Source organism: Dipodomys merriami, unplaced genomic scaffold, assembly GCF_024711535.1.
Source record: "Dipodomys merriami isolate MVZ:Mamm:240054 unplaced genomic scaffold, mDipMer1.0.p SCAF_43, whole genome shotgun sequence".
Taxonomy (NCBI): Eukaryota; Metazoa; Chordata; class Mammalia; order Rodentia; family Heteromyidae; genus Dipodomys; species Dipodomys merriami.
Window position 1 is genome coordinate 12,289,645 of NW_027205937.1, and position 13,002 is coordinate 12,302,646.

Consider the following 13,002-nt stretch of genomic DNA (forward strand, 5'->3'; position numbering starts at 1 on the left):
TCCAAATATACAATATTTTCACAATATACCTGCCACAACTTTCAAAAAAGTTAAGTTTAGTATTGTCTGATAGTAAAACAGAAAACAGTTTAATTCTCTGGAAACTCCTAGCTTTTAAAACTGAATAATTGTTTAAAAGACAGAATATATGTGTTCTTCAAAGTTCTTACAAATACTAACTAGTCATTTTCAAATTCTCAACATTCCATATCAGAGATATTCAAAGTAGTACCTGTTTGCATGTTATTTAATTCTGCAATAGCTGCAGTTTCTAAAGGGGTGTTACATATTGAGATATCAATAGAAAAAAATAGCCACATTCTGGTGGAGGATATAACTACAAAGTATGTGTAATAATTAATTCCTCAAGAATAAACATTTTTTCATCAGAGTAAGCTATTATTTTTGTGACCATCCATCCCAAGCTTTTATGCCATAAAGTCTTCCTAGCCCAACAGTTTCCAATTTGTAAGGTGCACCTTAAAATTCCCTTAATTCACATCATGAATAGCTTATCACTATTGTGAAAAAATACTACACTTGTGTTAATATGATGCCCTTCCTATTGTGGAAAGTACACTACACTAAACTTTGCTGCAACATTTTTCTGATTTCTAGAAATCAGGACACTTGCAAATATTATTTATATTTTTTATCTATCATAGATATTCAGGAGGCTAAGACCAGAAGATTATTGTTCAAAGCCCACCCAGTCAGGAAGATTCTTTAGATTCTTATCTCCCATAAACTTCTCAGGAAAAGCTAGACTCAAGTGGCACTGAGGTTGAAGTTGTAGGGCATGAGCCTTGAGCACAAACTGGCACAAAGGGAGTGGCCAGGCCCAGAGTTCAAACCTGAGGACAAACCAAAAAATAAAAACCAACTCCAACCCTAGCATTTTTCTCATTGTATACAGAGGCACGTAATTAAGGAAATTTCTTCCTGTATTACGAATAGATAGAAGAACCAAGACCTCACACAATTACTCTCTTCATACCATGTTACACCAAACCCTCAAAAATTTGCTTGTTCTAAATTTATAAATTAATATCTATTTGTTGGCAATTCTGTCTAGATTATTCACACGATCATTTTATACATGAACTGTTGGAATTATCAATTAACTAAGTTCTAATTATATCTCACTTGAAAGAATATTTTAGGCAAATAAAATGCCAGATTCATTTGTGAATTTGTCAATTAGAACCTCTACTTAAAAAGAATTTTGTAGTATCCTATAGAATATGACATTACAAACAAAACCAAAATATTTATTTTAAATCTAAATTCTAATTTAGCATGGTCTACAAAGTCCTACATTAGATGACTTTGGTATTTTTCCTGGCTTAAACTTTTGTAATCCTTCATTATTTCTTTGAAATCCAACAGAATGATGCTTACTTTTTCAAATTTTTGATTGGGAATCATGAGCCATTTTGCATGTAGGAATGTTGTTTAATGAAGAGAGTATTTAAAACACAACTGAGGATTATATATGAGTTGCATTTCAATAGGAAACTTGCCTTCTCAAAATATAATGACAAAATTAGCCCAAACTTCCAACTGTGTATTCCTTTCTTGTTGTTTGGTTTGTTTTATTAGACAAAATTATACTACCTGGTCCAGGGAAGGTATCACTATGTAATCCCACTCTCTAATCTCCTGTCTTAGTCTGAGTGCTAGAATTCCAAGATTTTATCAAATTGCCCTGCCATAGTTTGATGGTTTATTTAATCTAGATAGAAACTAGCAATTCTGAACTTCTCCTATGATCTTATACATTAGACTGACTGCTCAAACTGTTTCTGTACAATCTTCAAAGATGTACTGTCATTTGACACAGGATATGAACATTTTCAGATGCACCTTCAGGGGTCTCTGATTCATTCTTCCATGGATCCAATCCCTTTAATAATGATTACTTGAATTTCTTGTTATCTCTGGTCCCTAGGTATGGAATATTCTCAAACATCTTTGAAGAAATTTCACTTGAAGACTTTCTAATATTAAAAATTATCACTTGATCTAGTCTTACTCAGGATATATTTTCTATTGTTTTCTAGCATTTCTCCATATTCTGAGAGTTGTTTCATTTGTGCAGGTGTGTTTGTACATATATGTGCCTCTGTGTGTATGTGTATGTTTGTATGTGTGTATGCAAAAGCCTCAGCAACCTTATTCAGCAATTTTGCTCATGACTAGTATTCCATCACTTGAGCTAATGCCTAGTATTCTAGCTACTCAGGAGGCTGAGATGTGAGGATTGCAGTTCAAATACAGTATGAGTCGGAAAGAAAGGTTCTGAGACACTTATCTCCAATTAACCACCAGAAAACTGGAAGAGGCGCTGTGGCCCAAGAAGTAGAGCACTAGCCTTGAGATTAAGAGTGGAGAGATATTGCCCAGGCCGAGTTCAAACCCTGCCACAAGCATCAAAAAAATAGAAAAAGATAAAAGAAAGGAAAAGAAATAAGATCATGGCCATCAGTTCATTGCTAGTATAATTCCTGCTTTCTCACCATGGACTTTTTTTCCAGTTAAGTTTATGCTCTTATATGTAACTTGCTTTGGAACCAGAATTATTCTTCCATTGTACATTTTACAAATTTGTGTGATAAGCAACCATAATTTAGAGATAGATGAGAGAGTGGCCTCATTGTTCATGTCCCTTCTAGTATTAATTATTTCTCTATGTCACTCCCATAGATCTACATAATGGCCTTGGCTTTCTTGGTTCAATGTTGTCTTATTTGCAGAGTCTTCTATAGTATATTGATCCATTATACTTAAACACAGAACTTTTCTTTCTCTTATTATTCCTATTGTTTCTTCTACTGTTAACTTGTGTACACTTGGGAAATAATGCACAACACACACACAAATAAACTTTTCTGAGAATCTTCTCCCAGTTAAATTTAAATTAAGAGCACTTATGAAATTTGAACTTAATGTACTCCTGGATAATGGTTTCTTTTATGTATTATAGTAAAAATAGTGTACAGAGGGCTTACAGTTACATAAGTAAGGTAATGAGTACATGTCCTATTGTTACATCCTCTTTTGTTTTTCCTGTGGTATCCATTCCGTCCCCATCTACCAAATTCCCCCTCCCTTCCCCAAGTTGTAAAGTTCGTTTTCTACATAGTGTCTTGTTCATATCGTTGTTACAATAGGTCATCCTGAATCTTTGTTTCAGCATTTTGTTGTTTCCCTTCCCCTCCCCACACTAGAAAAATGTATATACAAGATGCAGGGCACAAACATCATATCCAGTGAAAACAGGAGTTATATCATGGGGGAAGAACATGGAGGAGAAAAGAAAAAAATCACATAATACATTTTAGATACATCAAAAACAATTGCAATAAAGAAAAAAAACAACTTGTGTCCCTATCTTGGGATTCATTTTACTTAACATCTTATATGGCCATATGTACATGAATAATGTTTTTATAAGCCATGTAAATTTTATATTTTGTATTTACTAAGTTGTCTCTGAAAGGCGTGTTACCTCATATCCAAAGATGTCTTTAAATTAAGACAAGAGTAGGCTCATTTTATGCCAACACAAAATATAAACACCAATGATATTTTTCCCTAAAAAATACTCATAAAAAATCATGAAATTCGGGGGAAGATGGCAGAGGAGAAGCTGAAGGCTAAACAAGCTTTCCCATAGAAAGCATTTTAGTATTCCAGTGAACAGTCTTAGGCTACTGAGTCACACCAAGTGTGTCATCTCAATACAGAGAGTTTAGACAGAGAGGGAAAATCCAAGCAAGGAAACAGATCTGAACACATGCAGCTAGCCATGGCTGCAGTGGCAGAGTTGGTAGCAGAGACACTTGTAGCAGCCATAACTACAGAGAGAATCTGGGACAAAGGTGTCAGATGTGGCTGGCAAGTGGATTCTACCCAACACAAGCAAGAACTGACAAGGAACAGATATCTTCATCCTGCAGATCACAGACCAGAAACTGCCAGGAATAAGACTCTGGCATGAGTAGAATCCTGATCTCCTCATTCCTTCTCAGGGAGCAGAGGAGAGAAGGCTGGACATCCCCTACCACTGGAGATCTCCATCTTTGATACTAATAAAGGCCAGGCTGAGCAACTAGCTCCAATTCAGGCCTTGGAAGAAAACCAAAGAGTCATTTAGCAGGTCATAGGAACCTGCCCTGATACGCCAGGCTCAGCTGTACCCAGGGGAAAATCAACCACCCCAGACAGAGAAAAATCTGCCCCCTGAGGAGTGATTTCATCACTACGTAAACAGAGCTGCCCCTCCCTACAGCCTAGACAAACAATTGAAACTCAGTAAACATAAACCCTGATAATGGCTCCAAGCTGGGCTCTCTGAGAGTCTCAGGAGCTAGCCCAGCAAGGCAAAGCTACTGATTTCTGAAAGGTCTCAACTCTACCCATAATCTAGTCTCATCACAGCATCTCCAAACTAGAGGAAACTCCCATCTCCCTCTTTTGGGATACTCAAAGCAAATCTACCTCCCACTGAACAAGCCTGGGAGGAGGATCACAAAACAATGGGTTAGGCAAAGCATTTTTCTGCCTGCTCAAACAAACTGACTTAAGAAAACAATCAAGCCACAGGAAAACCAAACACCACAAGCAGACCAGAGACTCCACCAAGAGACTGGTTATGGACACAGAAGATACACAATCATCCTATTGCCCCCATCACCCCCCCCCAAAAAAATCAAAGAACTCTTTTTTTAATTTAATTTAATTTTTTTATTGTTAGAATACAGTACAAAGGAGTTACAATTACATGAGCAAGATAAAAAGTATATTTCTTATCAAGCATTGTTGCCTCCTTGTTGTTTCCCCTTCCCATCCCTTCCCATACTTCTCCCCTCCCCCTACCCGATCCTCCCCCACCCCCTACCAAAGTTGTTAAGTTCGTTTTTTGACATAATGAATTGTACATCTCATTATTGCAATCAAACAACTCTTATTTGAACTTTTTTTAAAAAAAATAATTTTTAAAATGGTTTTCTATTAATCTTATTTTCTTCCCTTAATTTTTATTTTTGGTGTATATGTGTGTGTGTGTGCTTTTTAAATCTCTTCTGATCTTTTGGTCCTTTTTAAGTATTCTTTTCATTTTTTTCTGTTTCTTTCTTTTTTTGCATGACTAAATTGCTGTTCTGTTCATTCCCAGATATATACCTGTTGCCAATTATTATACCTTATACCCCATTGTGTACACACTTAATCCAGAAATTTATTACTCAATTCACAACCTCTTAGGCTTAAATTCTTTAATAGCAGTATTATATCTTTATATGTATATAATTTTCAAATAACTAATTTTAAGAATTTTTATTTTTTAGTTTTCATTTCTCCTTTCAATCCATCCCTTCTTTTCATCTTATCCTTTTCTTCTCTCAATATCATTTGTTTAAACTTACATGATTTTTAAGTGTTTCACTACTTAGATTTAAATTTTGGTTTTTCAATTTTTTTCTTGTTCTTTTTTTTTGTATTCTCTCTCCTATTATTCTATGCAAACTATTTCCCTCTCTAAGATTAGGACTTGGTTATATACCACATTTTCTCGATCTATCCATGTACTGAGGGGCATCTGGGTTGGTTCCATATCTTAGCTATGTTAAATAATGCTGCAATAAATATAGTTGTGCTGGTAGCTTAAGTATGGTCTTGTTTGTGATCATTTGGATAAATGCCCAAACGGAAATTGTTGGGTCATAGGTAAGTTCTAGGTGGAATCTTTTTTTGTTTTTTTTTTTTTTTTGGGTCCAGTCGTGGGGCCTGAACTCTGGGCCTGGGCGCTGTCCCTCAGCTCTTCAGCTCAAGGCTAGCACTCTACCACTTGAGCCACAGCGCCACTTCTGGCTTTTTTCTTTTTGCTTATGTGGTGCTGAGGAATGGAACCCAGGGCCTCATGCATGCAAGGCAAGCACTCTACCACTGAGCCACCTTCCCAGCCCCTAGGTGGAATCTTTTGAGGAACCTTCATACTACTCCAAAGTGGTTGAACAAGTTACACTCCCACCAACAATGCAGTAAGGTTCCCTTCTGGCCACATCCCCTCAAGGATGGGGTGAGGTAGTATCTAAATGTTGTTTTGATTTGCTTTTCTTTTATGGCTTGGGAGGTTGATCATTTCTTCATGTATCTATTGACCTTCCTTCTTTCCTTTTCAGAGAAGTTTCTCTTTAAGTCTTTAGTCCACTTATTTATTGGGCAGTTGTTTCTTTGAGGATTTGTTGTTGGGGGATTTAATGTTTTGAGTTCCACATATATTTTAGATATGAGACCTTTGTCTATTGCATGGCTAGTGAAGATCTTCTCCCAATCAATGTGCTTTCTATTGATCTTGCCAGCCATGTCCTTTGCCATGCAGAAGCTCTGCAATTTCATACAATCTCATTTGTCCAAACTTTCTTTGATTTTTTGTGCTTCTGGGTCTCTATTAAGAAAATTTCAGCCTCTGCAAAGGATACCTAGGGTATATCCTACTCTATCCTGTAATGTTTTCAGAGTATCTGCTTTGACTCTGAGGTCTTTAATCCATTTGGAGTTGATTTGGTACAGGATGATATATAAGGATCTAGCTTTAGTTTTCTATGAGTGATTAACCAATTTTGCCAGCACTTTTACTGAAGAGGCTGTCTTTGTTGCATTCTATTTTTTATCTCCTTTATCAAAGATTAGGTGCCTATTGGTCTGTAGGCTTATTTCTGGGTTTTCAATTCTATTCCATTGGTTCTGAGGTTTGTTCTTGTGCCAGTACGAAGCTGTTTTATTTGCTAAGGCTTTATAGTACAGTTTGAAATTTGGTATTGATATTACTCCAGCACTGTTCTTTCTGTTAAGGATTGTTAATGCTATTCATTGCCTTTTATCATTCCATATGACTTTTTGGATTGCCTCTTCTATTTCCGTGAAAAATGAGATTGAAATATTGATAGGTATTGCATTGAATTTGTAGATAGCCTTGGGAATTATTGCCATTTTCACGATGTTAATCCTTCCAATCCAGGATCAAGGGAGTTTTTTCACTTTCTAAGTTCTGTCTTTGATTTCCTTTTTCAGGTTTTTAAAGTTTTCATCATGGAGATTCTTTATTTCTTTGGTTGAGTTAATTCATTGGTATTCTATTTTTTGTGGGGTTATTAAGAATGGAGTTGCTTTTCTGATTTCAGCCACGCTTTTCTCATTGTTGGCATACAGAAAAGCAACCTATTTTTGAGGGTTAATTTTATACCATGATACATTGCCATTGTTTTGAATCAGCATGAGTAATTTGGGAGTGGAGTCCATGGGATTCTTTAAATACAAGATCATGTCATCTGCAAAGAGGGAGAGATTTACTTCATCTTTCCCTGTTTGGATCCCTTTTATGTTTTCATCTTTTCTTATTGCTGTAGCTAGGCATGCTAATAGTACATTGAAAAGAAGTGGAGAGAGTGGACGTCCTTGTCTCGTTCCTTGAGTTATGAGGAAATGTCTTTACTTTTTGACCATTAAGTATAATGCTGGCTGCAGGTTTGTCATATACAGCCTTTATTTTATTGAGGAATGTTCCCTGGATTCCTAGTTTATTCAGAAACTTCATCATAAAGTAGTGTTAATTAATGGATTTGTGTATATTGAACCAGCTTTGCATCCCTGAACTGAATCCTGTTTCATCATGGTATGTAATTTTTTGCATGAATTGTTGAATTATTTGGCCAAAATTTTGTTGAGAAGTTTGGCATCGATGTTCATCAATGTAATGTGTGTCTAATCCTCTTTCATTGATGATTTTCCTGCCTAGTTTTGGGATGAAGTTTATTATGGCTTCATAGACTTAGTTTGGTTGTGAACTTTCTCTTTCAATTTCATTGAAGAGTTGGAAGAGTATTGGTATGAGCTTTGCTTTGAAAGCCTTGTAGAATTTCGCTGTAAATCCATGTGGTCCTGGGCTTTTCTTAGACAGGAGGTCTCTTACTCCTTTTTCTATTTCAATGTTTGATATGGGCCTGTTTAACTCATTTACTCCTTTTCAGTTGTTGCTGGTGTTGAGTTGAATCTGCTCACCCACTGTGTCTGGTGCCTTTTTCCTGGACCCTCTCTGTTGTAGGTATGGCGGGATGGCTATGGCCGCCACCAAAGCTGCCTCAGCCATGGCTAGAGCAACTGTTCAGATCTGTCTCCTTCCCTGGATTTTCCCTCTCTAGCCAAACTCTGTATTGTGATGGCACACTTGGTGTGATACTCTAGCCTAGTACTGTTCTCTGGAACACTAAAACTGCTTTCTATGCTAGAGATTGTTTAGCTTCCAGCTTCTCCTCCACTATCTTCCCTCACTTCTCATAAACATTTTCTTATTACAAGATTATTCTAGATTAGCTATGTTATGATTGATAATGAAGAAGATTGACAGAAAGGTGGAGGAAAATTGTCTACACTTCCATGAGGTCCTGACTTTTGTTTCACAAAATGTTATAAAAGCTCTCCATTAGAAATCTAGCAGCTGCATTTCTAAATAGTCTTTGCATGCTTACACTTTCTGATAATGTTTTAATTCAAGTACTTCTCCTTAGAGTCCCATACCATTCAATGATGCTGTTATAGATCTTTGTTACATCTTGAAGACTGCTCTTGGTGATTAAGTTTGTGCTTTTCAAATTAGCTCTCACAATTCCATCCACAAAATGCAGACAAAAACTATCTGAAATAAATTTGTATCTGTTGATAGTGCATATATTTTATTTTCCATTACAAACATAGAATGTAGTAAAAATTTTCACAGAAATTACACTGCACTAGGTTGTGGGCAGAGTCTAATGAAAATAATATACTGTATTTATGTAGAGAATTTGAGCATCCAAAATTTTAGTATGCTTGTGGTCCTAAAACCAATAACTTACTTATATTGAGTGACAAATACCACTTGCTATAAGTACAGTTTTCCTTGTATGTTTTTAATATATATTTCATTGTAAAGATACTGTACAGAGGGGTTACAGTTACATAAGTAAGGTAATGAGTACATTTCTGATTGAGCATTTTTACCACCTCCTTTGATTTTCCCCTACTATTCCTTCCCTTCACACATCCATAACACCTCCGTCCACCCCCCTCTAGTAGTATCTTGCAAATCTCATTGTTACAATGGGTCAACCTGTATCTTTTCCTTGTATCTTAAATGAAAAAATGCTGGCTTGTTTCATACTGATCTACTTGTGTAGACACACTTAAAAACATTTTCCAAGTCCAAAAGCATATAAATGAAATGCACATCATCTTTTGTAAGTTGTTATACTTGTGTTCTACACATTTATTGACAGGTTACAAATTATTCTCAAATTTTAATACATAAAAAACTTGCTTTTTTTCTCATTTTCGTGGCAAGGACATCAGCATGACCTCAGTCAACATTTCTCACTTTAGACTTTTCATATGGGTTGGTTAAATTTTGACCTGCACTCCAGTCTTCTGGGGAGTCACTCATCTGCTTAGGAATTGATGCTGGCTGTTGGAAAAGAGCCCAAGGAATGATGCCATTTAAAGCCTTATAACTTCATTCTTAACAAGGATATTGTCCTACTCCTTTGGCTGTTGGGAATGTCTACAAGATCAAGCACTCCATGGGGAGCTGGGAGACACCATACGACCTATAATTATTGAGAATTCCGAGTGACTTGCTATCACTTGTACTGCATTTTTCAAGTCGAATCTCTCTAAACCTACCAGTTGGAAGAGATGAGAGGAGTGGTAAAAGAACTCTTAGAGAAAAATACATCTTCAATACATTTGTTTCCAAACATTCTGTCTAAGGCATATTCAACAACTAGTGAAACTTGTGTTGGCTATATCTATGTGTCTTTCTCCATTTGTGCTTGTGTACATGTGTGTACATATGTGTGTATTTGTGTGTATAGTAACATTCTTGTGTACATATATGGGCCTATATATACATTTATGCATATATAAATAAATATACATATATAAATATATGTGCATATATATATATATATATATCAGGTGTTCAGTGATTTAATTTGCAGTTCCCAGCACATTGTCCTTATCACAAAGTGTACATGATAAACTGCTGTAAGGATCTGTGCTATATGAGGGGTATCCTTTGTACTCACTTCCCCCATTACCTTGTTTTTCATCCATGTGAACAACTTCAGCCTACTTTCCATAGGATAGCTTTGTTTTTTTTACTTACTGATAATATAAGAAAAATGTTGTTTGTAAAAGAAAAAGAACTTTTAGGTGCCAGGCTAAAAGTATCTTATCAGTCCCAATGATTCGTATGAGATAAAATTTATAATAGTACTAAAAGTGAAAAGGAATTTCTAGAGCTGTTGTTTTGCCATTTCCATTGGCAAAGCATAATTTCACGTCACTGTTATAACTCTTAAAGAATGCAAGGGTAACTGATGGTCCCTATCATGTTCCCACAAAACCAGTTGATCCTGAAGGATAATAGTAGACCAGAAGAAATTCTAAATAGCAGACATGGAGCATGAAAGAGAAAGAGTAGAAAGGAGAGAGGGTGAAAGAGAGAGAAATATCATACTTAAAGTGCATAACAAATAAACGAGAAGTGTATGAGAATATTCATACTGCTATATTGAGACTCTACCTGTACATTTGAAGGTATTTGATGTATGATAACTCATCAACATAAAATATAAAGTTATTTTGATAAAAAATAAAAATGACTCAGAAGAAATTATAAATGCAAAAACAGTCTTCACAGAAGCAAACTCTCAGAAATATTTCTTGACTTTGAAAAGGATAAATTGGCTGCAGTTAGTGTAAACTTAGAAGTATTACAATTCACAAAAATATAAAAATGTGTTCACATATTTTGTTATATAACCCAGAGCAGAAAGCAAATATTGTTCAGATGATTTTTTAAATCAGTTTCTGAGGTGCTGGGAAGGTGGTTCAGTGGTAGAGTGCTTGCCTTGCATGCATGTGGTCCTGGATTTCATTCCTCAGCACGACATAAGCATAAAAAGATGAAAGTGGTGCTGTGGCTCAAGTGGTAGCGCTAGCCTTGAGCTGAAGAGCTGAGGGACAGTACCCAAGACCCAGAGTTCAAGCCCCACAACCAACAAAAACAAAGCAAAAACACAAAACAAAACACAGTTTCTCAATTTTGTGTCCTCAACTCTGTAATACCACTACCTCAGCCTAGGGTTAAGATTTTAGGTGTGGACATTTATCAACACTCCTGATTCAGACTCTACTTGATAAAATTTGTAATCAATATTTTGTTTTTAGTTTTGCTCTTTGTAAATTCACATGCACCTATGAAAAATGGTGTGGCCATCCCAATAACATTTTCAAAGTACCTCTTAATCACGACTCACAAAAAGTTGTATTATATTACAACAAGGAAAAATTCTATAAATAAAGAAAACAATAATTAAATATTAATGATGACTAAAATAAAAAACAAAACAATTACCAGGGTTTTCAGTATTTGAAGTGTACACAGTAGATTTTACTATTTTCTCATATTCCTGTACATTTAAAATTGGATAAAGATATCAGTAGCCTTTAAATTTACCCACTAAGATTACTATTTATAGTTCATCTCATCATTTGTATGTGGCTTATATCAATATTTGTTCATCACTAACATATAATGTAAGGGAGCCCTAAAGATTTAACAGAAACTCTGTACTTAAAATCTTAACTCTTCACTCTGCTTCTTTACACAGTCGTTGCACCTTCTCATTAGTAAAGTTTCTATAAACTCTGAAATGTACATACTTACCAGTACATGCTACCAGAAATATTATATACTTTATCGAAAAATTTTAAGACCTGCCACCAGTCTTAATTTTGTCATATATAAGCAAATCCCAAAATTAAACATACTTAAAATATTAAAACTTTTAACAAACTTTAACATTTGCTGCAATGAACATTATGACAGGTGCCTTGTGTAGAATAATTGAATTCCTCCTCCTACACATCTCATGTAAAACAAATATCTGGAATTATTTTGTTTTTGGCATGTCAACCTTGACTTTATTCTTAAATGTGTGCTTACATAAGAAATACATGGTTCTAAAATTTCACAATTCTTTTGAACTTACTTTTTGTTTAATTGTCTAGTTTAAGAAAATTAATTACTCTTTATATATAAAAATTGTTCTGTGCTCAATTTGGCTGCACATACACTAAAATTGGAACATACAGAGAAGTTCAGCATGGTCCCTGCCCAAGGATGACACGCAAATTAGTGAATCGTTCCATATTTTTACAACAACAGATGCTGGAAAGGATCCTACTGCATTCTTGGTGGGAGTGTAAACTTGTTCATCCACTTTGGAAAGCAGTTTGGAGGTTCCTCAAAAGACTCCACATAGAGCTCCCCTATTACACTGCAATCCCACTTTTGGGCATTCACCCAAATGATCATAAACAAGTCCACACTAAAACTACCACCACAACAATGTTTAATGTAGCATTATTTGCCATAGGTAAGATATGGAACCAACCCCGATGCCCCTCAGTAGAAGAATGGATCAAGAAAACGTTGTGAGTGTGTGTGTGTGTGTGTGTGTGTGTGTGTGTGTGTGTGTGTGTGTGAATGTACACTTACACAACCACTTTGGAAAGCAGTCTGGTGAGTCCTCAGAAAGCTAAATATTGACCTTCCTTATGGCCCACTCATACCACTTCTAGGCATCTATCCTGAACAACAGGTAGCAATATTCAAAGAAACATGCACCTCCATGTTTATTGCAGCACTGTTCACAATAGCCAGGATATGAAAACAACTCATATGTCCCACCAGAGATGAATGGATCCAAAAACTGTGGAACACAATAGAATATATTCCTGCCATTAGAAAGGACAAAATAATGGCATTAGCAGGGAAATCAATCAAGCTACAGGAAATCATGTTGAGCAAGGTAAGCCAAAAGCAAAGAGACAAACAGCACATTTTCTCGGTGATAAATGGATGTTAAATGCAAAATGTAAGGTGATACGACAAAA

The 13,002-nt window shown here is 35.7% G+C and overlaps 1 non-coding gene across 1 annotated transcript; it reads left to right on the plus strand.

Annotated features, from left to right (window-relative positions):
* The first annotated feature begins 12,155 nt into the window (after positions 1 to 12,155).
* On the plus strand, positions 12,156 to 12,261 carry LOC138807762 (U6 spliceosomal RNA). Its single transcript, XR_011366266.1, has one exon. It is a non-coding gene; the product is annotated as a U6 spliceosomal RNA (small nuclear RNA).
* The last annotated feature ends 741 nt before the right edge of the window (positions 12,262 to 13,002 follow it).